The 26,579-nt window shown below is 41.8% G+C and overlaps 1 protein-coding gene and 1 pseudogene across 5 annotated transcripts in view; one reads left to right on the forward strand and one right to left on the reverse strand.

Moving 5' to 3' along the window:
- Positions 1–26,579, forward strand: part of DMD (dystrophin) — a 2,282,236-nt gene that overhangs the window by 1,770,335 nt on the left and 485,322 nt on the right. The window lies entirely within an intron of this gene.
- LOC132224659 (sperm acrosome membrane-associated protein 4-like) lies at positions 25,038–26,137 on the reverse strand (annotated as a pseudogene).

The raw sequence follows: 26,579 nt of genomic DNA on the forward strand, positions 1-26,579 counted from the left end.
ATGGTTGTTATTGTGAGACTTAAATATCTTAATATGTGTAAAGTGCTTGGACTAATGCCTACTAAACAGTAAGCACTCAAGAAATATTGTTATGTTATCCTATATGCATAAGAACAAAGACATGGCTCGCTTAATGTAAAGATGGACCTTTACTAAGGAACCTATAAGCCTGGGACATGACTACCCGCCATGACCTGACCAGTTAGGAATTTATGATCAGACTATCCTGTGTGGTCACTGGGCCTGTCAGGCCTGACATCCCCCTCCCCCAGCTTGTTGGGTTTAGTACACAGTCCCTTTTTTGTTCACATTCTATTAATTAGATCTATGTGTGCTGTTCTGATCATATAGCCATGACATCTTCTTAACAGCAAAGCAAGTTTTAATAAACATATTAACCCATTTTAGAAATAAAAAAGCAAAATTGATCCTATGGGATTACATGACCATGATGGAAGAACAGAAAGATATACTAGTATACCAGGATACTGAAAGGTAACAACTCAAAGAGAGTGAAAGAAAAATAAGAGGAAAAAATAATTGAATTGTATAAATATGAAAAAGTAGAATATAAATATTACCACAAATATATAACCATTGAATATATGCCTGGGCAAGGGCTATAAGTTAACATAGAAAACTAATATGTTAATGTATTATTGGGTGGTTGGATTGAAGACTTTTTTGTTTTCAAATATTGTTTTAATAGTCTGTTTTATTCTGTAGAGAAATATGGGGTAGAGTGGAAGCCCTCACAAACATAGTACAGGGAGTCCTCACTTAATATTGTTGATAGGTTCTACACCTTTAAGTAAAATTACATATAATGAAACCAGTTTTACCATATGTTAATTGATATAAACAAGAGGTAAGTTCCTATGGCATCTCATCAACATTATAGCAAAATTATGTTGAACAAAATGATGTTATTCAAGGACCTGCTGTATTTGCCATGTGGGCACTCAATAAATGATAGTTATTTGGGCTAGCTGGCTTTAATTAATCTACACTACCTGAGATTGTACCTTTACCAGGAGTTTCATGAATATCTATCCTTAGTCAGAAGTATCAACATATAGATATGCCAAAGGAATGCACCACTACTTAGGTCCCAGTAGTAAGCATGTATTATTTCTTTACTCCTGATTTAAACCCTCAATGGTTCCCAGTTGCTCTCAGGATAAAAGTTGTTTATAAATTTACAATGGTGTGTTGGAGCTGGCCCTAAAAGCCAGCTGTGTGCTTCTCTTTCCACTGAACTCCTCATTCCATGACATCAAATTGGTAGCTTGAAATTAACCATAATGGAAGTGTTATCACCACAGAAATTGGCAAATGCTACAATTAGGGCTCCTTAGATTCTCAGAGCCAGTTATCTACCATTTATTTACCAGCATTCAACTGCTTACATGACCCTTCATGGTCTCACTCCATGTGACCCCGCAAGCATTATCTCCCTTTACTGAACTCCACAAGCAAATAAAATATCCTTATTTCTTGTTTCTGCCTCTCCACGTATGGTCCCTCTCTTAGGAACAATCTGTTCCTCCCTTTGCACCTTTGCTTGGCTAGATTGTAATCTCCTTATATAGCAGCTCATACAAAGATCCCTGGGCATTTCAAACTGGGACCTGTGCATCTTCAATGTGTGACCTCAGCAAATTTATCTTATCCTTTGTTGTATGGTGTTTTAATTGTCCATGAATTTGTATTCCCTTCTAGAGTTTAAGCTTCTTGAGGTCTTTTTATACTTGTTTGTACTTTTATACATCCACACATAATGAATAATTAATTAATGCATGAGTGAATAAATAACTCAGTGGGATGAGTGAATGAGTATTCAATACTGGTTCATTTTGTGTGAAAATTATAATATTTCAGATATTACCTTGCATGATGCTATGGTGTAAATTTTTGTGTCCACAAAAACACATGCTGAAATCCTAATGCCCAATGTGATGGTTTTAGGAAATGGGGACTTTGAGAGGTGCTTAAGCCATGAAGGTGGAACCTTCATGAATGGGAATAATACCCTTAAAAAAGAGGCACCAGACAAGTCCCTAGCACCTCCCACCATGTGAGGACACAATGAGAAGGCACCAAGTATGAATCAGGAAGAGGACCCTCATTAAATGCAACCATGCTGGTGTCTTGATCTTAGACTTCCCAACCTCCAGAACCAAGAAAAGTAAATTTCTGTTATTTAGAAGCTACTCAGTCTGTGGTATGATTTGTGGCAGTCCAAATGGACTAAGACACATAGGGAAAGGAACTCAGAGTCACTGCCTGGCCTGGCTCTTTTAAGAAAATCCTAATGTACACTAGAACCAGCATCTAAATGGGCAGAAATACCAAGGACCAGAACCGGTGATTCTCCCCACCAGCTACCAGATAGTACAGATTATAGCCATATTTTAAAAATGTGAAGTGATTAGATTTGAGCAGTGGTTCTCAACCTTGGCTGCACATTAGCATCACCTGGGAATCTTTTTTAAATCCTGATTTCTGGGCCTCATCCTCCAGAAATTCTGTTTCTTTGTTATGGGGTGGGGCCACAACATTAGTAACAAAGAAACAGAATTTCCGGAGGATGAAGCCCAGAAATCAGGATTTTAAGATTCCCAGGTGATTCTAATGTACAGCCAAGGTTGAGAACAACTGCTAAGGCAATTGTTCTAATGACCATCAGAATCACCTGGGGAGCTTAAGCATGCACAGGCTGCATCCCAGGACAATTACATTGGACTTTTGGTAGAAAAACCACCCATCAGTTTTGTTTTTTTTGTTATTCCTAGTAATCCAGTCTAGCCAAAGTTGAGCCCAAACTAAGGTCTTCTCATTCTCATATTCTCTCCTTCTAACATAGGTGGGAATTAGGGGAAGCATTTTCAACAGCCAGTTTTTCCGCACTCTTTCTTATACACATATATTATTTCATTGGTAATTTGTGAATAGATGCATATTTTAGCAAAGCTTGACTGCAAAAAAATGTCTGCTCCCACACATTCTGCTCCCATCTTGACACTGCATAACTGTTGGTGAAGGCAATTTCAACAATGAAGAAGTGGGAGAAATGACTACATTTTATGTAAATATGTTATGCATTTAAAATCAAAAGGACATATGTAATAATGTTAAGATTTTAAATGAAGGACAATACTTAAAATAAGATTCCACTGTAAACAAATTTCTCAGTAGTAAAAAGTTGTGTCTTTACAGATGTCAAACATATGGCTGAGAAAATGTTATTCTACAAAGCTTAAGACTTGAAGCCTGATTTTTATATTAATGCATACACTTTATCACACAACCGTGTATGCTTTCTAATTCTATTTGAAGAGTGGCTAGTGGTCACTTTTTAAACTGAAAGGTAATAGCTGTGGATGTCAATTACATGATATTCTGATTGACTTGTTTATATGATAATTGTTAACACACTAAAGTAATTATATATTCTTATGTGCTAATATATTTAAAACAAACAGTAAGAGTCAAAATGGCCTGGGAAGAGTCTAGTGTCTCTCTGGTTTTGGACAGAGTACAAACCACACTTTGAAAGGTGCTTAACTGCTTCCATATTTAAAAGACCCTACCCATGGACTGGATGCTGTATAAGTGAAAAATATAGATGAAAAAATTCAAATGATGGAAATGCCCAGAAGAGGACAGGATGTTAATGTTCCTTCTTAACTGAACTCAGCTCAGCCTTTACCCTTTCTGTTATGCAGTTAGAGCAGTGGTTCTCAAAAGTTGAGCATGCATCAGAATCAGCTGGGGGTTTTGTTAAAACACAGACTGCTGGACCCCATCCCCAAAGTGTCTGTTTCAGTTGGTCAGAAGTGAAACCTGACAATTTGCATCTCTAACAAGTTTTCCCTCGGTGTTACTTGTCCTGGGACCACAATGTGAAAACCAGCGCTCTAGAGAAAGGGAAAGCTCTCTCTTTTTCTTAAATTATTTATTGTTGAAGGTTATTACATATGTCCCCTTTTTCCCCCATTGACCCCTTCTAGCCTGCCCCCGCCTCCCAACACAGGCCTTCATCCCCCTGTTATCTGTGTCCATTGGTTATGCTTATATGCATACAAATTCATTGGTTGATCTCTTACCCCGCACCCCCGCTCACTCTACCCTGCCTTCCCTCTGAAGTTTGACAGTCTGTTTGATGCTTTCATGTCTCTGGATCTGGTCTTGTTCATCAGTTTATGTTGTTCATTACATTCCACAAATGAGTGAGATCATGTGATGCAATATATCTTTCTCTGACTGGCTTATTTCGCTTAGCATAATGCTCTCCAGTTCCATCCATGCTGTTGCAAATGGTAACAGTTCTTTTTTTTTTTTTTACTCTCTTTGCTTGTTAGATTTCCCTAAGCCTTTTTTCAGTTTCCCAGGAGCCCTCCTGTGCAGTAGCTTGCTTCCTGCCGGGAGCCGGTCCATCCTTGCTGTTTCAAGGGACCTGGCATATATGGCATACGGTTCTTAATATGTTTGCTCACCTTCTTGGCGCTGTGTTTTAACCAAGGTCACCTCTCCGAGAAAGGTTGAATCCCCAGGTAGGGATTTTCCCCTGAAGTTAGGGAGGGAATAAAACCCCTCAACTAAGTGCCAGGTGGGTAATTAATCCCTTTAACTAGGAACAATCATGCTTAAGCTACATAATCTTTACTCCCTGGAATGGAGATAGGAAACGCCCTAACCTTTGGAATAGAGATTGATAGGATTGGAATCAACTGGTATAAATACAGTTGTAACAAGACAGAAACACTCAGAACTTAGAACACAGAACTCATGAGACAGAATTCAGAAGACAGAAAGACACAGAACTTAGAACACAGGGCTTGGAAGACAGGACCAAGAGAGACAGAGCCTAGGCACAGAACCTACACAGAACGTTCTCTAGAGACAGAAGATGGACCCCAGCATCTGAACCTGACTACAGAAATTGGCAAGAGAACCTGACTAGAACCTGGTGACTGAACCTGACTGGAGTACCTGGACAGAACCTCTCTGGAGAGCCTAAGCAGAACCTCTCTGGAGATCCAGACCAGAACTTGGCTGGAGATCCGGGCTAGAGATCCTGGCTAGGCTGCTGATCAACTGAACGCTGTCTCCGTGTCATTCCTTCTTCGCCGACTCCGTCCACACCTTTGGGGACCCCTGGACCTGCTGGGGTTGGACCCCGGCAGCTTCCTTCCCTCCTTGTTTAATAATAATAGTCATAGCAGCAGCTAGCATTTCTTGAGTACTAAGTACTGTACACACATCACAGCAAACTCTGAGAAAGGTACTATTACCATCTCCATTTTGCAGATGGGGAAACAAGTAAAAATTTTGCGAAAGGTCACATAGCTGAGATGAGACTCTGTTTGGCTCCAAAGTCCAGAATCTTCATTTGTTTCAGATAAGCCATTTTGTGCTCTGATGTTCACACGCAAAACATTCTGAGTATGAGACTGAGAGCAGTAGTTGGACTGGAGGGAGCAGCCTAGTTGAGCAGGCACTGGGCTTGTAGGATGGCAGTGAGGTAAGACCTGAGCATCCTACTAAAGGGAGGATACAATGATTTGTCTCCTTCTCCAGGGCCATCCTGGCTGCCATGCCTTCTCCTGCCTAGCATCTGACAGGTACGAGGCAGTTCTGAGGGAGGATCCAGAAGTTGCTATATGCAGGACAGGGATTGTATGGGCAATTGTTCCTGGGAATGAATCTGAGATACCGTGCATATTCAGATACTATTTACAGTCTTATGGGAATAACATAAAATGTCATGTGAAGAGGGCCTTCATGATGTTAACTATAAAAGAACTTCAGACCTTGGATTATGTGTCATTTATTTTTTTTTTGTCCTTTATTGTTGAGTGACAGAACTTTACATTAACATTAACATGTTTTTTAAGGAAAATTCTTCTGTTTCATGAGTTCACACATTGTATTATAATTACTCATTTAGTTTTTGCTTGTAAATACAAAATAGCCAATTATGAAAATGCACTGAGTTTTGAGACTTGCTGTTTTGGCTTTGCAAGCCCTTGAAACAGAAGTGGTTTTAGGTGCCTGTAGTAGGAATCGAACCCAAAGCACATCTTTTAAAATTTCTATGCTACAGTTTTCTAGCCATGGGTAGGATTTTACTTTAAAATTTGAGGGATGAATGTAGTTTATATACAAAGAAATATAGGAAGTTTTGCAAACCCAATCAAATCTTGCATACAGTGTGTGCATCTGTTTGTTTTGTTGTCATTTGCAGTACAAGATCCTGTATACTGTGTTGTGGCTACAGCTTGGAGGTAACATCTGATATTATGTAGAACAGACACTGTAGATTTCCTGTCCCTATCCCTTTAGCTTCAGGGTGGTAGGTGGACACGTGGGCCAGGCCAGAAATTTTAGTTTATTGACTGGAGCAAACCTCAACCAATAAGCAATAAGGAATAAGAGTAGATCAGTAGAAACCCCAACCCTCTTTCCACTCACTGGGATAATTTTTTAAAATAAATTTTTATTTATTTCAGGGAGAAAGGGAGAGAGAGAGAGAAACACTTAAATGATGAGAGAGAATCATTGATCAGCTGCCTCCTGCACACCCCACACTGGGGATCAAGCCCCCAACCTGGATATGTGCCTCAATCGGGAATCAACCATGACCTCCTTGTTCATAGGTTGATGCTAAACCTTACTGGGATAATTTTGAGGCATGTTCTACAAGTTCTCAGAGGGTCCCCAGTAATCCATTCAATAAAGCATTCTCAATGGTTTCTTCCCCTTCCTGTCTCACTTTTCTATTCCCCACAGTGTTTCCTAGGATCACCTCCTAAATAAACTACTTGTACCCAAATCCTTTTTTGTTTTATTAGGAACTGAGATCAAGACACCATTATGGGCACAGATATTGTTACTTTGGGGCTTTGGTGGACATAGTTACATGTTGGAGATATTATACTATGTATGTATATATAACCTGTGTAGTATTAAGCCATACTTTATTGGGTACTTATCAAGATTTTCAATCTGTATTGGAAGCAGTTAAAATAAAAATAAAATAGTTAAAATGGGGCAAGATGTTTGGCCAAATGCTTTAATATCCGATTGTATAATTAAATAAGTAAAGGGGAAAGGAAATTATTAGCAACTCTATCTTTAAATACAACTGATGCCCAAGAAAGTCATGAAGAAAATTCTTTGTGTTGATAAACTGAAAGCCTGTTCTAGCAGACTTGTGTGTTTATTGTTCTGTTTCTGACCATTTTATTTCAAACAAATGGACTTGCTTGTCATTATTCCCCACCCTTCCCTAGCACAGGGCCCCCATTCTTTGAAACAGTGACTAATTCAGTTCCAAAAAGAATATGAAGAGGGCGGGTGTATATAAAAGGACTGGAGTAAAAAGTGTGGCACATTTCCATTGTGGATTCCATGCCAGTGGAGGGTTGATGGCAGAGTATGGTGGGAGATAGATTGGCTCAATCTCCATGGGACTCCGGAGGTTCAAATGCTGCCCCAGAGAGTGGCAAATGTTCTTTCTCACCTTCCTTGATTTATAGCTTAGATAACTCAAAGCCAAGCACTGATGAGCTAGAAGTGGACTTCATTGCTTGTTTTCGCTTGCTGAGCAGTTTGGAGATTTCAAAATAATCTCAATCACAACCTATGGCATAGTATATGTATTAAACCAAACACCGTAACTTTGAGTTGAAAATTCTGTATAACCCCACACAATCTCTTGTTCAGAGGTAATGCTGTTATCAAAGATTTATGAAGTAAAAAAAACCCATAAATTATTTTTAAATATCTAGAGCAGTGGTTCTCAACCTTCCTAATGCTGCAACCTTTTAATACAGTTCCTCATGTTATGGTGACCCCCAATTTCATTGTTACAAATTGAACATAATTAAAGCATAGTGATTAATCACAAAAACAATATGTAATTACATATGTGTTTTCCAATGGTCTTAGGCGACCCCTGTGAAAGGGTCGTTCAACCCCCCAAAGGAGTCGCGACCCACAGGTTGAGAACTGCTGATCTAGAGGAACTTATGCAGTGTTAAATCATGATTTCATATGTATGAATTTATAAATGTGATTTGTATTTACAATTTTCATTTAGATTTTTTAATCATGCATTTTAGATTAAATTAGGAGAAATATATCTTTTCTAGCAGTATATAATGTGCAGACAAACATAAAAACTAGGTGATGTATTTTATGAAAGAGGGAATAGTCAGAGTATATCAGGCAAAAGAACTTTGAATTCTATTTGTTTGTTGTGGCTTCAGAAAGATTGTTCTGAGAACAGAGAATCCCATTTAGGAAACCTAACACATACATAGTTCTCTCAGTAACAGAGTTAAAATACTGACTTCAAGGGTTCATTTGAAAAAGCATACAGAATTTTTGCATGGGGGGGAATAGCTTTATATTCTTACACACTGTACTAGGTTTCTATTCAAAGCAAAAATAACTAAACATGGATCTTGGCTATTTTTTCATATTCTAAAATAATCCATTCCTTCAAGGCACTTACTCTCAATCAAGAGTTTGTGATACTTCACATTATCTTTACTCCAAAGATGTTTTTTAGAAGAGGCAGAAAATCATTTTCTTTAACTTAAAGTAATGAATGAGTGAAATATATATATTTTCTTAAAAGAGGAGCAGATAAGGACAAATCAATAAGATTGCATTTAATTACTCTATCTCTTTGTGTTCATGAAAACGTTGTTTTCACATAGTTTCCTTATTCCACACAATTTAAGTAATCCTTACCCTCCTCATTGTCATGGGCTTTCATGATATCAGAGATGACTTTGAAATAGTAGCAAATTCATATATGATTTTATTTGTGAAAATCTAAATGGCATATCTTTTATAAAGTAAGAGACATACCTTTTTTAAAAGTTCACTACTTCTGTGTTCATGTTTGCATACTGTCTTTTGTGTGTTACATAGCTGCATGCACTAACCCTTCTATTTAAATATCCAATTTATATAATAAACTAGAGGCCCGGTGCATGGATTTATACACCGGTGGCGTCCCTTGGCCTGGCCTGTGGGAATCGGGCCAAAACCGGCTCTCCAACATCCCCCGAGGAGTCCTGGATTGTGAGAGGGCAGTTCTTGGGTGACACACCATGGAATCAGACTCCCTCCTCTCTGGTTCCAGGTGCGTCACCCAAGAACCACAGCTGCCAAGTCACTGCAGCTCAGCAGCTCCTGCATTGAGCATCTGCCCCCTGGTGATCAGTGCACATCATAGCTATTGGCTGGTTGGCTGGTTGACCAGTTTGCCAGTCAGTGGGTTGCTTAGGCTTTTATATAGAGAGACTAGAGGCCCGGTGCATGGATTCATGCACATTGAAAGTAAATTAATTAGAAGGTGGCCAGCGGGGCAGGACTGAGTGAGACGGGCCAGACATGCCCTGGAGCCAACCTCCCCCAGTCCCTCCCCAGCCAGCCACACCTGGGGAGGGACTGGGCTTGAAGGGCATCTGCGAAGTGAGCAGGGTCCCTCTGGCAGATGGGGTCCCTTGGCCTGGCCTGTGGGGATTGGGCTGAAACTGACAGTCTGACATCCCCTGAGAGGTCCTGGAGTAAGAGAGGGCATTCTGCAAAGTTGCTATCACTCAGCAGCTCCTGAATTGAGCATCTGCCCCCTGGTGCTCAGTGCATGTCATTGCTACTGGCTGGTCGGCTAGTCAGCCAGTCACTAAGGCTTTTATATATATAGATGTTGTATAAGAAACAGGAAGACATATAATCCTAAAAAAAAAAAAAATGATTTTCCAGTTTACCCATACAAAAGCTGACATAACAAGAATGAAGACAAGCAGAATGTATTAGTCCTTTTCATAATGCCACCATTAAACAAAGATGCTTACATTGAAAAAAAATGACTGGAATGGATCCTGAGGTGAGGGATTAATGCTCTGGTGTAGTTTTCTTTCCTTTCCTCCCCTGACTTCTTTTCTTTTCCTTCAGGACATTTTCTTTCCAAATAATTTAAACATTCACTACTCTTGAGCTTGGGAGTTGGAGAGTGAGGGCCAGAAAGAAAGGCAAGGCAGGAGGGTGTTCAAGTCTCAGGGTGCTTCAGAATCACCTGGAGACCTTGCTGGAATTCAGGTTCCTTGGGCCTGCCCCAGAGATCCTGACTTAGCATGTCTGTAGAGGAGCCTGAGACTGCATTTCCAACCAGCTCCCAGATGATGCTCATACTGACCACTCATGGACCATCCAATAGCACTGCTCCTAGGGATGGGGCAATGGCATTGAGTAGCACTGCTCCTGGGGATAGGGCAATGACAAAGTGAGGTCAAAGGCACCAAAGTTGGGTGCTATGAAAGCATCTCTGCTTTCTTCTCTCTGTGCCAATTCTTGTGTCTGTGTGATTTTGTAAAGGCCCCTTAACTTCTTAAATCTTAGTAAGCACAACTGAAGAGTAAGAAGGTTGCTCCAGGTTGAGTGGCTTTCAAACCATGCTTCAAGGCACTCTAGAAGTACCTCAAGGTGCCCCAGAGGCAACTGAGAGGAGGGGTCAAATGGGCTCTTCTCAAGGCTCCCAACCCTCCACTTCAACACTTTTATCTTTTATCTCTTTGATATATTCCACTTCTGAGTATGGCTTCATTTTTTAAAAACCCCTTTATAACTTAGCAAATTCAATAGGAAATGAAAAATCCAGAGTTTGAAAATGATGCATTGCTTTAAAAACGTACTGATCCACACATTTTCAATTTAGTGTAGAGTTCTAGAAATTTCCTGGTCCTTCCACAACAATCCAAGTGTACTAAAGAGTAGCAATGGATGCTTTATTTCTGTTCACAAATGTAAAACTTGATTCCATGCACCAGGAGGCCCCTTGTCTGCTGAGTATTTAGCTAAACAGAGAATGATGGGAGTAGAGGGCAACATTGAGCATTTCTCTGCAGAGTCACGTCTGATTCATTAAAATTCCAACCTCTCCAAATAGATATTAATTAACTTCTGTTACACAATTTTTAAGAACATAATACTTAATTATATATCCAACTACTGTGTGATTTGACCATTTTGGAACTAAAAAGTTATTCTATGGAATTCCATTTAAATAACTTCACTCCAGCTATTGCCACACTGTTAGTTTGTCTATTTTATAACCCGTGCTAATTTTTGCATAGTGATAGCATTTCATTATAATCAGCCTTCATTATATATATATATATATATATATATATATATATATATATATATATATATATATATATAATTTCAGTTTTTATATGAATTGAAAGCTCTTAATCTTCCCAGGGTTGGAATATGTTAACCATATTCAACTGCTCTTTTTATTGTATTCTTTAAATCCCCATCATCTCATACTCATACTGCACCGATGCATTTCTACTATCTTGGAATAAATTAATTACAGTTATGTAATGGAAACTTTTACTGGAGAAATATAACCTGCAGTGTCAAGTTTTCTGTCAGTTTTTCAGTTAGAACTGATATGCTTTTTGAGGTATTGCCTTTTTAACAGTGGGACATGAAAATGAAGATTGATATCCTTCAATATCCATTATTTATTCATTCATTTCTTCATTATGCAAACACATATTAGGAATATTCTATGTGCTAGACACATGAGTGAAGATGAGACCAGGTCCCCACCTACAGGCATTTCCTAGTGTACATCATAGATAGGGAACTATTCTGTTGGTATGTGAGATATGACCCATATTACTTTGACAAGAGGCATGATGACTGCAGCAGCTAACTGGTAGAGAGGAGAGGCTACAGGGACTGTCCTGGCTATTAGGCAAGTCCCCAAGGAAAGGGACCAGCTATGCAAAAGACAATAGCCAAAGGGGAGTGCCGGGAGCCGGTCCATCCTTGCTGTTTCAAGGGACCTGGCATATATGGCATACGGTTCTTGATATGTTTGCTCACCTTCTTGGCGCTGTGTTTTAACCAAAGTCACCTCTCCGAGAAGGGTTGAATCCCCAGGTGGGGATTTTCCCCTGAAGTTAGGGAGGGAATAAAACCCCTCAACTAAGTGCCAGGCGGGTAAGTAATCACTTTAACTATGAACAATCATGCTTAAGCTACATAATCTTTTCTCCCTGGAATGGAGATAAGAAGCGCCCTAACCTTTGTAATGGAGATTGATAGGATTGAATCAACTGGTATAAATACAGTTGTTAAAAGACAGAAACACTCAGAACTCAGGAGACAGAATTCAGAAGACAGAACCTACACGGAGCCTAGAGACAGAAGAACTTCGCTGGCGAGAGCATGCCGGAGGATCCTGGAGAGGGACTGGCCTGGGAGCCTAGAGACAGAGCCTAGCGGGAGAACATGGCAAGGGATCCTGGACTGAACCTGACTGCAGAGGTTGGCAAGAGAGCCTGACTAGAACCTGGCTACTGAACCTGGCTAGAGGAACCTGGCTATGATGATCACCCGAAGGCTGCCTCCGTGTCATTCCTTCTTCGCCGACTCCGTCCACACCTTTGGGGACCCCTGGACCTGCTGGGGTTGGACCCCGGCAAATGGCGCCCGAACAGGGACCCCTAGGTAAGCGCCCCGCACTCGGGACGGATTGGACTCCACCGTAGGAAGAGGGTGGATAGTCTTCGCCGACTCCGTCCACACCTTTGGGAACCCCTGGAACAGGATTCCCCTAGGTAAGCCCCCCTCCCCCATTGAGAACCCCCACACTCGGGACGGATCAGACTCCACCGTAGGAAGAGGGTGGATAGTCTTCGCCGAATCCGTCCACACCTTTGGGAACCCCTGGAACAGGATTCCCTTAGGTAAAGCCCCCCCCATTGAGAACCCCACACTCGGGACGGATAGGACTCCACCAGGGTGCTACAGACCCCCCTATAGAGGATAAATAGGGTAAGAAGGTGGATAGTACAGAACTTAGATTGAGAAGATGTGCCATACTGAGTCCAAAGAAAGAAGACTCTGTATTGATCTTTAAATTAAGAAGATGTGCCATACTGAGTCTAAAGAAAAAAGACTCTGTATTGATCTTTTAACATATGTGCTTGCTAGCAGAGGAATTAAGGTTACTCCCAGTCAGGCAGAACGTTTTATACAAGAAGTATGTCCATGCTTTTCTGAGGAAGGAAAGGTAAATGTAATGGCATGGGAGAAGGTAGGCCCAAGGAGCCTTATCCTTAACCCCACTGCAGCCTTTCTACCCTGGGAAAGTGCAGGATTGGCAAGCTCTCCCTGGGATGATAGATCAGGACTCAGGTAATAGCGGAAAGCGCCAATCCTACTCTTAAAATGGATACAAGAGAGCGTTTCAGGTTTTTCTTTTTAATCCTTGCTTTTAAAAAATAAAAAAGGGGGAATTTGCCGGGAGCCGGTCCATCCTTGCTGTTTCAAGGGACCTGGCATATATGGCATACGGTTCTTGATATGTTTGCTCACCTTCTTGGCGCTGTGTTTTAACCAAAGTCACCTCTCCGAGAAGGGTTGAATCCCCAGGTGGGGATTTTCCCCTGAAGTTAGGGAGGGAATAAAACCCCTCAACTAGGTGCCAGGCGGGTAATTAATCCCTTTAACTATGAACAATCATGCTTAAGCTGCATAATCTTTTCTCCCTGGAATGGAGATAAGAAGCGCCCTAACCTTTGTAATGGAGATTGATAGGATTGAATCAACTGGTATAAATACAGTTGTTAAAAGACAGAAACACTCAGAACTCAGGAGACAGAATTCAGAAGACAGAACCTACACGGAGCCTAGAGACAGAAGAACTTCGCTGGCGAGAGCATGCCAGAGGATCCTGGACCGGGACTGGCCTCGGAGCCTAGAGACAGAGCCTAGCGGGAGAACATGGCAAGGGATCCTGGACTGAACTTGACTACAGAGATTGGCAGGAGAACCTGACTGGAACCTGGACACTGAACCTGACTGGAGAGCCTGGACAGAACCTGGCTGGAGAACCTAGCGAGGGAACATGGCTACAGAACCTCGCTGGAGATCCGAAGCAGAACCTCTCTGGAGATCCGGGCTGGAGATCCTGGCTAGGCTGCTGATCAACTGAACGCTGTCTCCGTGTCATTCCTTCTTCGCCGACTCCGTCCACACCTTTGGGGACCCCTGGACCCGCTGGGGTTGGACCCCGGCAGGGGAGTTGTAAACATAGGACTAATAACTAAGATGTGAATAACTAAAGGATGGGTATCAGGCAGGTTCTTAGTATGGGAAGGGAGGGAAAGGTGAGTTTTATTTAGAGAGAAGCAATCCCTAGATAACAACTAAAGTCCAGTTCCTTAGGGAGAGAAAATGGGCAAAGTATGGCAAGTACCCAGGGTTCAAAACTAAGTTCTAACTCCAGTTCAATCAGGGCCCAGAGCTATAAACCACCACCAGAGCAGTCCAGCCTAAATGACTGAGGACCTAAGGAGGTTGCTAATGGTAGAGACTGCAGCTCAAGGGAGCTCACCTCATGCCCACTGGATACCAGAGTTAAATTGATGTAATATATGGAAAGAACTTAATATTTTGCGTGGCATGACACAAGTAAGTCCTCACTAAATGTTTGCTGATAGTGTTGCTGTTGCTGCTGTTTTTATTGTTATAAGAAAATAATCTAATGCAGGAGATCATGTGCTGGTGGACCTAGAACTCCCAATATTTGACTGACTGATTTTTATCCGCCCAAGATCAGACACAGTCATTGCTTCAAGAACAGCAGCTGTAAAGAATCCAGAACAGGCAAAGAATAATAACTTGGCCACCATTTTCTATCTGGGTGACCTCTGTTTCCTTACATGTGCAATGGAAATAACAATACCAATCTCAGAGGGTTGTTATAAGAATTAAGTGAATTAATACACTGGACTTGTGTATAACAGTATCTGGCACATAGTGAGTGCTCAAGTACATCTCAGACCCTGTCTGCTGCTAGTGGGTGCCCAGGTTCTGATACACTCTAGGGTAGGTGTAAGAAGGTCATTGATTTAGAGCTGGGAATGACTGATCTTGCCACCTGCAAGTCCTTAACAACTGTGGCTGGTAAAGTCCAGAGCAGCCAGGGGCTATGAGAGCCTTGTCAGAAGTCATAAATGCCCATTTTCACAACTTGTATGGTACTTGTCATTTTTCCCCTAGAACACTTTTTTAAGGCAAAGGAAAGAGTAATTATTGCAGATAGCACACAGTATTTTTTTCACGGCACATTTTCAAAAATTGTGATGAAGAAATGTATCACCTCAGTGAAGAAACAGCATAAGAAAAATTATTTGCAAAATCTAATGGAAAGAAATAGGGTTCTTAACCTGAAACAAGTGTCAGAAGGAATTATCATATCATGATGAAGTCTAGAGCTCACACCAGTTACCAGAATGGCAGCAGCAACATTCATCTCACACCTCTTCCGTGCTGGCCCTGAGTAAGCTTCTGCTGAATTGCCTGGCAGGTTAGGATTGGTGAAGGCATGAGAGGGAATAGGCTGTGGCCTAATGGCCCTGGGCCTGATGCTGGGTAGAAACAAGCAGTGTCTGACTTGATCTTGGATTTATTCCATGGAACCACCATATTTTTTTTAAATCTCTTGAAGACTTATCTCTTTTTCCATTATACAGAGCAAGAGTCCTTAGAGCCCAGGGAAGACTTAGCCCTTTTCCATCCTAAGGGTAAGCACATCTAGATTTCTAGAGATTAAGAGACAACAGGCTCTGACCTTCCTTCCAGAAGCCCTTGCCTATTCACTCTGGGTGCCTTAAATCAGAATTCAATTTTCATAGTTCTGGGTATGTCAGAGCTGCTCTTGCTAACACTCTGTGCTCTAGGAACCCAAACCCTGCTTATCTAGAATGTTAGAACCTACTTGATTCTTAGCACCTTAACCAAGTGACTTGTCTCAATTTTCTTTTTCCCAGTTTCTTATGAAACTTGACCTCTTTTCTGCTTAGTTTAGGTATATGCTGAATTTCTTTAGCCTAACCAAATTTCTAGTCCCGTCCCTGCCTTACTGTTTTCATTACTGATCAAAAATATGCTTTGACAAGGTCACAAAGAAAATACTTATTGGCTCACTGTTTATATTTGCACTCAAGATAACATGTGGGACTGTACTACTCAAATAATTTGGTGACAACTTTCTTATTATTCCCATATCTTATCAGTCATTAAGTCTTTTTACTTCATAAAAATGCTTTTAGCTCTTTAAACACTTTATATATATATTAGGCTAGGCTAACTGCTGTATCAAACATTCTTCCAAATGTATGACTATAAAATGGCTTTAAAAAAGAAGTACATTTGTTTCTTATGTAAACAGTCCATGTTACTAGTACTAGTACATGTTAGTCACTGTTAAGTGTGTGGGGGCCGGGGGGGGGGGGAAGAGGAGTGGCAACCCATAGTGGCCAGGAAGTCTCTTCTATCTTCAATATTCACTTTCCAAGATTGCCCTTCTGAAGACACTCTGGAGCCAAAAAGGGAGAGAACAGGAGGTATATCATGACACATGGCCCACATCCCATGCACTTACCTTCCACTGGCTATAACTCATTCCTGTGGCCCCAGGTAATAGCAGAGAGGCTGAGAAACGAAGTCTAGTTTGGTACCTACAAAGAAGAAGAGAAAGATTTCAGGAACAGTTAGCAACTGCTGCCCTGAAATTTATGCCCTGTCCTACCTTCACAATACCCCTGCATCACTTCTCAATAGTTATCCACCCCAGGTTCTACATCTTTTTTTTTCTTTTTCTTTTTTTATTGTCTAAAGTTTTACATATGTCTCCTTTTCCCCCAATTGACCCCCACCCTAGCCATTCCCACCCCAGGCAAGCCCCCACTGCCTGTGTCTGTGTCCATTGGTTATGCTGATATGCATGCATGCAAGTTCTTTGGTTGCTCTCTTCCCCTTACCCCCACCCTCCCCTACTTTCCCTCTGGGGATTGATAGTCTGATCACTGTTTCCCTGTCTTTGGATCTGTCCCTGTTCATCAGTCTATGTTGTTCTCTATATTCCACAAATGAGTGAGATCATGTGGTATTTATCTTTCTCTGACTGGCTTATTTCACTTAGCATAATGCTCTCCAGTTCCATCCATGCTGTTGCAAATGGCAAGAATTCCTTCTTTTATACAGCAGCGTAGTATTCCATTGTGTAGATGTACCACCGTTTTTTAATCCACTCATCTGCTGATGGGTACTTAGGCTGTTTCCAAATCTTAGCTATGGTGAATTGTGCTGCTATGAACATAGGGGTGCATATATCCTTTCTGATTGGTGTTTCTGGCTTCTCGGGATATATTCCTAGAAGTGGGATCACTGGGTCAAATGAGAGTTCCATTTTTAGTTTTTTGAGGAAATTCCATACTGTTCTCCACAGTGGCTGCACGAGTCTGCATTCCCACCAGCAGTGCAGAAGGGTTCCTTTTTCTCCACATCCTCTCCAACACTTGTTGTTTGTTGATTTGTTGATGATAGCCATTCTGACAGGTGTGAGATGATACCACATTGTCGTTTTGATTTTCATCTCTCATAATTAGTGGCTTTGAGCATGTTTTCATATGTCTTTCAGCCTTCTGAATGTCCTCTTTCAAAAAGTGTCTATTTAGGTCCATTGCCCATTTTTTGATTGGATTTTTTATCTTCCTTTTGTTAGGTTGCATGAGTTCCCTGTAAATGGAGATTAAACCCTTATCAGTGATATCATTGGCAAATATGTTCTCCCATGCAGTGGGCTTTCTTGTTGTTTTGTTGATGGTTTCCTTTGCTGTGCAAAAGCTTTTTATTTTGATGTAGTCCCACTTGTTTATTTTCTCTTTAGTTTCCATTGCCCTACGAGCAGTATCAGAGAAGAAATTCCTTCAACATATGTTTGCGATTTCACTGCCTGTGGATTCCTCTAGTATTTTTATGGTTTCCCATCTTACATTTAAGTACTTTATCCATTTTGAGTTTATTTTTGTGTATGGTGTGAGTTGGTGGTCTAGTTTCATATTTTTGCATGTATCTGTCCAATTTTCCCAACACCATTTATTGAAGATACTGTTTTGACTCCATTGTATGCTCTTGCCTCCTTTGTCGAATATTAATTGGGCATAGTGGTTTGGGTCGATTTCTGGGTTCTCTATTCTATTCCATTGATCCATATGTCTGTTCTTGTGCCAGTACCAAGCTGTTTTAAGAACAGTGGCTTTGTAATAAGGCTTGATATCTGGTATTGAGATCCCACCTACTTTGTTCTTCTTTCTCAGAATTACTGCAGCTATTTGAGGTCTTTTTTTATTCCAGATGAATTTTTGAAATGTTCGTTCTAGAACTGTGAAATATGCCGTTGGTAATTTAATGGGGATTGCATTGAATCTATACATTGCTTTGGGTAGTATGGACATTTTGATGATGTTGATTCTACCAATCCATGAACACAGTATGTTCTTCCATCTGTTTATGTCTTCCTCTATCTCTTTTTTCAGTGTCCTGTAGTTTTTCACATATAAGTCTTTTACCTCCTTAGTTAAGTTTATTCCTAGGTATCTTAATTTTTTTGGTGCGATGGTAAATAGGATTGCTTTTTTAGTCTCCCTTTCTGTAAGTTCACTATTGGTATAAAGAAATGCCTTAGATTTCTTGGCATTAGTTTTGTATCCTGCTACATTGCCGAATTCATTTATTAAGTCTAATAATTTTTTGATGGAGTCCTTAGGGTTTTCTATGTACAGTATCATGTCATCTTCAAATAAGGACAGTTTTACTTCTACTTTTCCAATTTGGATGCCTTTTATTTCTTCTTCTTGTCTGATCACAATGGCTAGTACTTCCAGTATTATGTTGAACAGGAGTGGTGAGAGGGCGCATCCCTGTCTTGTTCCTGTTCTTAAGGGAAATGGTTCTAGTTTTTGCCGATTGATTATGATGTTGGCTGTGAGTTTGTCATATATGGCTTTTATTATGTTGAGGTATGATCTATTCCTACCTTGCTGAGAGTTTTTATCAAAAAAGGGTGTTGAATTTTGTCAAATGCTTTTTCTGCATCAATTGATATGACTATGTGATTTTTATCTCTCAATTTGTTTATGTGATGTATCACGTTTATTGATTTGTGGATATTGTACCATCCTTGCATCCATGGGATAAATCCTACTTGGTCATGGTGTATTATCTGTCTGATGTATTGCTGGATCCAATTTGCTAGAATTTTGTTGAGTATTTTGGCATCTATGTTCATGAGGGATATTGGCCTATAATTCTCTTTCATTGTATGTGTCTCTATCTGGTTTTGGTATTAGGGTAATGCTGGCTTCATTGAATGAGCTTGGAAGTGTTCCTTCCTCTTGAATTTTTTGGAATAGTCTGACTAGGATAGGTTTTATTTCTTCCTTGAATGTTTGGTAAAACTCCCCTGTGAAGCCGTCTGGCCCCGAGCTTTTGTTTGCTGGGAGCTTTTTGATGACTGCTTCAATTTCTTCCATAGTTATTAGCCTATTGAGATTTTTAGAATCTTCCAGATTGAGTTTTGGAAGATTGTATTTTTCTAGGAATATGTCCATTTCCTCCAGGTTGTCTAGTTTGTTGAAGTAGAGTTGTTCATATTATTTTTAAACAATTCTTTGAATTTCTGCGGGGTCTGTTGTTATTTCGCCTCTTTCATTTCTGATTTTGTTTATTTGAGTCCTCTCTCTTTGCTTCTTGGTGAGCCTGGCTAGAGGCTCATCAATCTTGTTTATCCTTTCAAAGAACCAGCTCTTGGTTTCATTGATCTTTTGTATTGTTTTTTGGTCTCTATGTCATTTATTTCTGCTCTGATCTTTATTATCTCCTTCCTTCTGCTCACTCTGGGCTTTCTTGTTGCTCTCTTTCTAATTCTTTGAGTTTTACAGTTAGATGATTTACTATCATTTTTTCTTATTTTTAAGGTAGGCCTGTAGTGCTATAAACTTCCCTCTCAGGACTGCTTTCATTGTGTCCCATAGATTTTGGATTGTTGTGCTTTTATTGTCATTAGTTTCCAGGGTGTTTTTAATTTCTTCTTTGATCTCATTGGTAACCCAATCATTATTTAATAACATGCTATTCAGCTTCCAAGTGTTTGAGTGTTTTGGATTGTTTTTATTGTAGTTTATTTCTAATATTATGCCATTGTGGTCTGAGAAGATGCTTGGTATGATTTCAATCTTCTTGAATTTGGGGAGACTTTGTTTGTGACCTAATATGTGGTCTATTTTTGAAAATGTCCCATGTGCACTTGAGAAGAACGTATATTCCGTGGCTTTGGGGTGAAATGTTCTGAAGATGTCAATTAAGTCCATCTGATCTAGTGAGTCATTTAGGATTGCTGTTTCTTTGCTGATTTTTTTTTTCTAGAGGATTTATCCAGTGATGTCAGTGGTGTTTTTAAGTCCCCTACTATGATTGTGTTGTTGTTGATCTCCCCATTGTTATCTTCCAGGAGGTTTTTTATGTATTTGGGTGCTCCTGCATTGGGTGCATATATGTTTATCATGGTTATATCCTCTTGTTGTATCGATCCCTTTAGTATTATGAAGTGGCCTTCCTTATCTCTTGTTATGGCCTTCACATTGAGGTCTATTTTGTCAGATATAAGTATTGCTACCCCAGCTTTTTTTTTCATTTCCATTTGCCTGAAAGTTATTTTTCCATCCCTTCACTTTCAGTCTGTGTGAGTCCCTTGTTCTGAGGTGGGTCTCTTGTAGACAGCATATATATGGGTCATGTCTTTTTATCCATTCAGCCACTCGATGTCTTTTGATTGAAGCATTTAGTCCGTTTGCATTTAAAGTTATTATTGAAAGGTACTTGCTTGTAGTCATTTCTATTTTTGTGCCTGTGTTCTTTCTTACCTTTATATTTCTTCTTTTTACAGCATTCCCTTTAGCGTTTCTTGCATTGCTGGCTTGGTAGTGATAAACTCCTTTAGCCTTTTTTTTGTCTGCAAAACTCCTGATTACCCCTTCAATTTTGATTGATAGTCTTGCTGGATAGAGTATTCTTGGATTCAGTCCTTTGCTTTGCATCACTTTGTATACTTTCTTCCGTTCCCTTCTAGCTTGATGTGTTTCTATTGAGAAATCATTTGATAATCTGATGGGGGATATTTTGTAGGTAACTCTCTATCTCTTGCAGCCTTTAAGATTCTTTGTTGTGTACATTTGCCATCATTATTATAATGTGTCTTGGTGTGGATCTTTTGGGGTTCATCTTGCTTGGGACTCTCTGTACTTATGTAACTTTTTTCTTCCCCATATCTGGGAAGTTTTCTGTCATTATTTCTTCAAATAGATTTTCTAATCCTTGTTGCTCTTCTTGTCCTTCTTGCAGCCCTATTATGCGTATGTTACTTCATTTCATGTTGTCCCAAAGCTCCCTTAGGCTCTAGGCTCTCCTCCTGCTTTTTAATTTTTTTCTCCAGTTGCTGTTCAGATTGAGCTTGTTTCTCTGCCTTATCTTCTAACTCACTAATTCGGTCCTCTGCTTCTTCTAGTCTGTTGTTGAAATCTTCCATGGTGTTTTTGCTTGTAGCTATATCACTTTTCATTTCTTCCTGATTCTTGCATAGGTTGTTGATTTTCTCATCCATCCAGTGAATGAATTGTACAACCATTATTCTGAATTCTTTTTCTGTCATGTTGCATGCTTCAATTTCATTAGTTTCCTTTCTTAGCGACTCCTCATTTTCTTTCCTCTGGGGGTTGTGTCGTCTCCCCATTCTGACTATCTCCAGATGGTTCAAACGTTGAGTTGTGTGGGCCTGGGCCCTGTGCAGTGGGAGCTTCGCACCACCCTAGTGTCACTGAAGAGCTCTGACACTAAGATGTGTGGTTGTGGTGGGTTGGTGGGAACCAGGCTTGCTCAAAGTCAGCGTTACCCGCGCTCAATGTGGCCTCATGTGCGCATATAGAATCAGGGACCCCGCCTGCACTGTGCTAAAACAGAGACCCCCCTTGGAGTGTGTTGAAAATCAGAGCCCCCTAGCGTGCGCCAGGAGTCAGAGTTCCCCAAAAATCCAGTATCAGAGTCTCTGTTGCTTCGCGCAGCCTCGCATTGAGAATCAGGGTCCCTGTGTGCACATGCACCAAGAATGGAGTCACTGGCTCTTAGTGTGAATCCACAGGGAATCAGGGATCCCAGGCGCAGGTGATAAGAAACACAGTCAAGTCACTGGTGCTTGGTGCTGCCTCCTGCCCAGAGAATTGGGGTCCTGGGGCTTGTGCTGTGAGGAATAAGTTCCCAGTGTTCGCGCGTTAGCTCCCAAGCTAAGGTTCCTGTAGCCCATGCTGCAGGAAACCAGTTCCCAGTGTTCACGCATAGTTCCCAGGCTAAGGTTCCTGTAGCCCATGCTGCACAGGACAAGTTCCCTGTTTTCGTGCGCTTCCAGGCTAAGGTTCCTGTAGCAGCACTGAGGCCCGGGCAAGGGGTGGGTCTATCAGTCACTATGGAGCTGCCTGCGGGGAGGGGGATGGGCTCTGTTACTCACAGAGATCTGCTGCAGGGATGCCTGGATTCTTGGTGTCCGTGGGTCTGTAGCTGTGGTCCCAGGTCTCTGTCCCCAGTGGCTGCAGGGTCCTGGTTTGCATCTGAGACCAGACTAGGTGATGCTGAGGCCAGGATCGTAGTCTCAAGCAGCTCTGTTTCCCAAGATGGCGTGGTCTCTGTGCCTGTGCTGGCCGCCCAGGAGTGTCCGCGCAGGGAGCGGGGCTCCGCTGTCTAAGACTGCCCGGTTTAGCAGCCCCTTAGAAGACCTGCAGAATCTAACTGTCCCTAGTTCATATACACACACACCACACACGTCCACACACTCCTCTATCACTCCCTCGCGTTCTCACACTCTCCCTCCCTACCTTCCTGCCAGTCACCATCTTCTCTCTCTCCAAGTAGTCTGTACCAGTTTTTTAATCCACTCATCTGCTGATGGGCACTTAGGCTGTTTCCAAATTTTAGCTATGGTAAATTGTGCTGCTATGAACATCGGGATACATATATCCTTTCTGATTGGTGTTTCTAGTTTCTTGGGATATATTCCTAGAAGTGGGATTACTGGGTCAAATGGAAGTTCCATTTTTAACTTTTTGAGGAAACCCCATACTGTTCTCCACAGTAGCTGCACCATTCTGCATTCCCACTAGCAGTGCACGAGGGTTCCTTTTTCTCCACATCCTCTCCAGCACTTGTCATTTGTTGATGATAGCCATTCTGACAGGTGTGAGATGGTACCTCATTGTCATTTTGATTTGCATCTCTCAGATGATTAGTGACTTTGAGCATGTTTTCATATGTCTCTGCGCCTTCTGTATGTCCTCTTTCAAAAAGTGGCTTCTCAATAGTTTTGTTGATTTGGCCTCTCATCTCTTACCTAGAGCTTTAGTTCCCCTAAGTTCTGCTACCCTTCAGCCTGATGTGACTTATCCTCCACTGCTCCAAGGATCAAAGTTCAAACTTCTTAGGTGAATGCTTAATGCCTGGTCTCCTCTGTAGCCCCATCTCCTACGACTCCCTTCCATAAATCCTTGACTCCAACCATAGTGGAATTATTGCTTTTTCTAATTCACAATGATAGCAACAAACACTGATGTGGCATTGGACACAGTTCTGGCCAGTATATTAGCTCATTCATTTCTCATAATAACCTTAGGAAGTAGACAATAGTATTATCCCCATTTCATAGAGGAAGAAACATACAGAGAAGTTAAGTAACTTGCCTGAGGCCCTACAGTTAGTAAGTGGTACAGCTTGAGTATAACCCGAAGCGTGAGAATGCTGGATTAGTCATTGTATTATACTGCTTCTCCCAATGAAATTGAACATGCCACTCTCTCTTCCTTGAATTTCTTTCTTCTTTCTTCATCCAATCCATACTCGAACTTCAAAAGTCAGCTCAAGTTTCCCTCTCTTTTTGCTGGAAACCGTATTTGACTTAAAATAGTCTGATTTAGTTGCTACTCATCTATGTCCCCTTAGTGTCCTGTGAATGACTTTTATCTCTTCCTGCCATTTATCCCCCATACCCTCTTCCAGCTCCCACCAACATCCCTCCCCCCACAATGACAATACTGTGTCTGCGTCCAATGAGTTATCTCTCTCCTTTTTTTTTTTTTTTTTGCTCAACTCCTGTACACATCCCAGATCCCCCAACCCCCACAGCTGTCAGCCTGTTCTCTATCTATGAGTCTGTCTCTATTTTGCTTGTTAGTTCAATTTGTTCATTAAAGTCCACATATGAGTGATATCACATGGCACTTGTCTTTCTCTGACTGGCTTATTTCACTTAGCATAATGTTCTCCAGGTCTGTCCATGCTGTCACAAAGGGTAAAATTTCCTTCTCTTTTATGGCTGAGTAGTATTCCATTGGGTAAATGTACCATAGCTGTTTTATCCACTCATCTACTGATGGACATTCAAGCTGCTTCCAAATCTTGGCTACTGTAAATAATGCTGCTATAAACATAGGGGTACGTATATAATTTCGAATTAGTATTTTGGGTTTCTTTGGGTATATTTCCAGGAATGGAAATGCTGGATCATATGGCAGTTATATTTTTAATTTTTGGAGCTAATTCCAGAAGGAAGAGGGGAGGGAGGGTGGGAGGAGATTAACCAAAGAACATATATGCATAACCTGTGGACACAGATAATAGTGCGGTTCGCCTGAAGGGGAGGTGTGGGGGGAGGGAGTCAATGGGGGAAAAAGAGGGACATCTGTAATACTTTCAACAATATAGACAACTTTTTTAATCTACATGCAGTTCAGCCAATGCCCTGTATTTTTTTAAAGCCTCACCACTCACAGTTTAAAGAAATCTGGCCTCTGGTCCTAGATTATCCAGATAATTGCCTCAACTCGTCACTCCTCTTAGCTATAACAGCATGATAACTATTAATTATATCTAAAGTGTATTACACTATCAATCCCATGAAAAAGTACTGTACAGCTTTATCATTATCATTTTATTTTTTGTCTCGGGCCTCTGGCCATTTAATTGGGGAAGGGAAAGGGAGGGGCAGGAGCCACAAGAAGCAGAGGAGCCCTGAGACCAGTCCCAGGCCCTGCCCTCCACGCTGGTCACAGTCATTGAAGCAGCAGCAGCACGCCCAGCACCAGGCAGGTGGCCCCCGCCTTCAGGCTGCCTGCGGGGGTGGGGGACCTGTTACACAGTTCGCCATAATGGCAGGTAAAGGTGAGGCTGTAGGTGATGCCCTAGTAGGTAACAGGCTCTTCAAGGCGATGGTACGAACTGATGTCCATGGCGCCTTTGTTGATGATGGGGCTGAGGCCTGGGGCCATCCCTTTGCCCATGAAGCACTCCTTCCTTGTCATCGCCACAGGCCATGGGGATGCCAGGGTAGTTGGAGGAGTCGGTCAGCTCACAGAAGATACAGTCCATGGCGCCTGTCATGACCGTGGGCAGAGCCATCACCAAGAGTAGTAGGCAGCCAAGGACCGTGGTGGCCTGGTGGCGGTGGGCTTCCCGGAACTGCTGAATGACACTCCGCACGCCCAGGAGACTTTTGTCCCTGGTTCTGGCCTCCCGGGGTCAGCACTTGGAGTGTCCTTGGTTCCCAGCGCTCCGTGTCCCTCTCAGGAGCTTCTTCCTGACCACTGCACCCGAGTCGCAGGGTCTCTGAAGCTTCCCAGGGACAGAGACAGCCAGTGGCTGCTGCCCCAGGAGAGTGTTTGTGGAGCAAAATGGGGTGACCTCACAGACCCCTCAGGGTTCCACTGGCCACTCTGGGGGTGAGGTCATGGGTGGGGGAGGGATTTCACAATCTGAAGGGCAGGTTGGCCCACTGACCTGCCAGGGAGTGAGGTCATTGCCACCCTGCCTACATATGAACACTCTGCCCAGCACTTGCCATCCTGGCCACTCAGTCTTAGGCTCTGCTGGGTGCCGGGTGCTGCTCCTGCCCAGTGCCCATGGTGAGCCCGTTTCTCAGATGGGCAAACCAAGGGCCAGGAGGAGAAAGCGAGGTGTTCAAGGCCTTAGAGCCAGGATTAGAGCCCAGGTTTATTTAATTCCAAAGAGGGTATTTATTGAGCACCTGCTGTGTGCAGGACCAGTGCTGGATGTGTTAAATAGCCACCACTGTGATGACAGGATTTGGAAGGATGGGGCTCACCACAGCTCGATGGCTTTTAGCATTGGGCATCATGCAGGGAACTCCACCCATGTGTTCTGGTTGGAATCTTTCTACCTATTAGCTCCATTTCTCAGATGAGCAAACAGGTACACGGAGCAGGCAGAGCCAGAGCCTGGCACACAGAAAGTTTAACAAATGGGGGCCATTATAGGAAGCAGCTGAGTCTCAAAACAGCCCCCGTGGGTGTCAGAAAAGGAACTCTTTCTCTTTCCAGAGGGGGAAACTGAGGCATCCCTCAGTGGGAACAGGTAGAGCCCAGATTTAAACTCAAGTGTCAGTCCAGATGAAAATTTAAGTATCTTAACGTGTTGTCCTCACAGGGTAGGTACCTTGATGGTCCCCATTCTACTGGGGGGATGTTAAGGCCAGCGGGTGGCAGGATTTTCTTTTTTAATTTTTTTTTATTATTGTTGACAGCATTGCAGATGTCCCACACTCCCCACCCCCCTGCTCCAAGGCCCTGCCCTACTCT

The sequence above is a fragment of the Myotis daubentonii genome, chromosome X (genome assembly GCF_963259705.1).
Source record: "Myotis daubentonii chromosome X, mMyoDau2.1, whole genome shotgun sequence".
Classification (NCBI taxonomy): Eukaryota; Metazoa; Chordata; class Mammalia; order Chiroptera; family Vespertilionidae; genus Myotis; species Myotis daubentonii.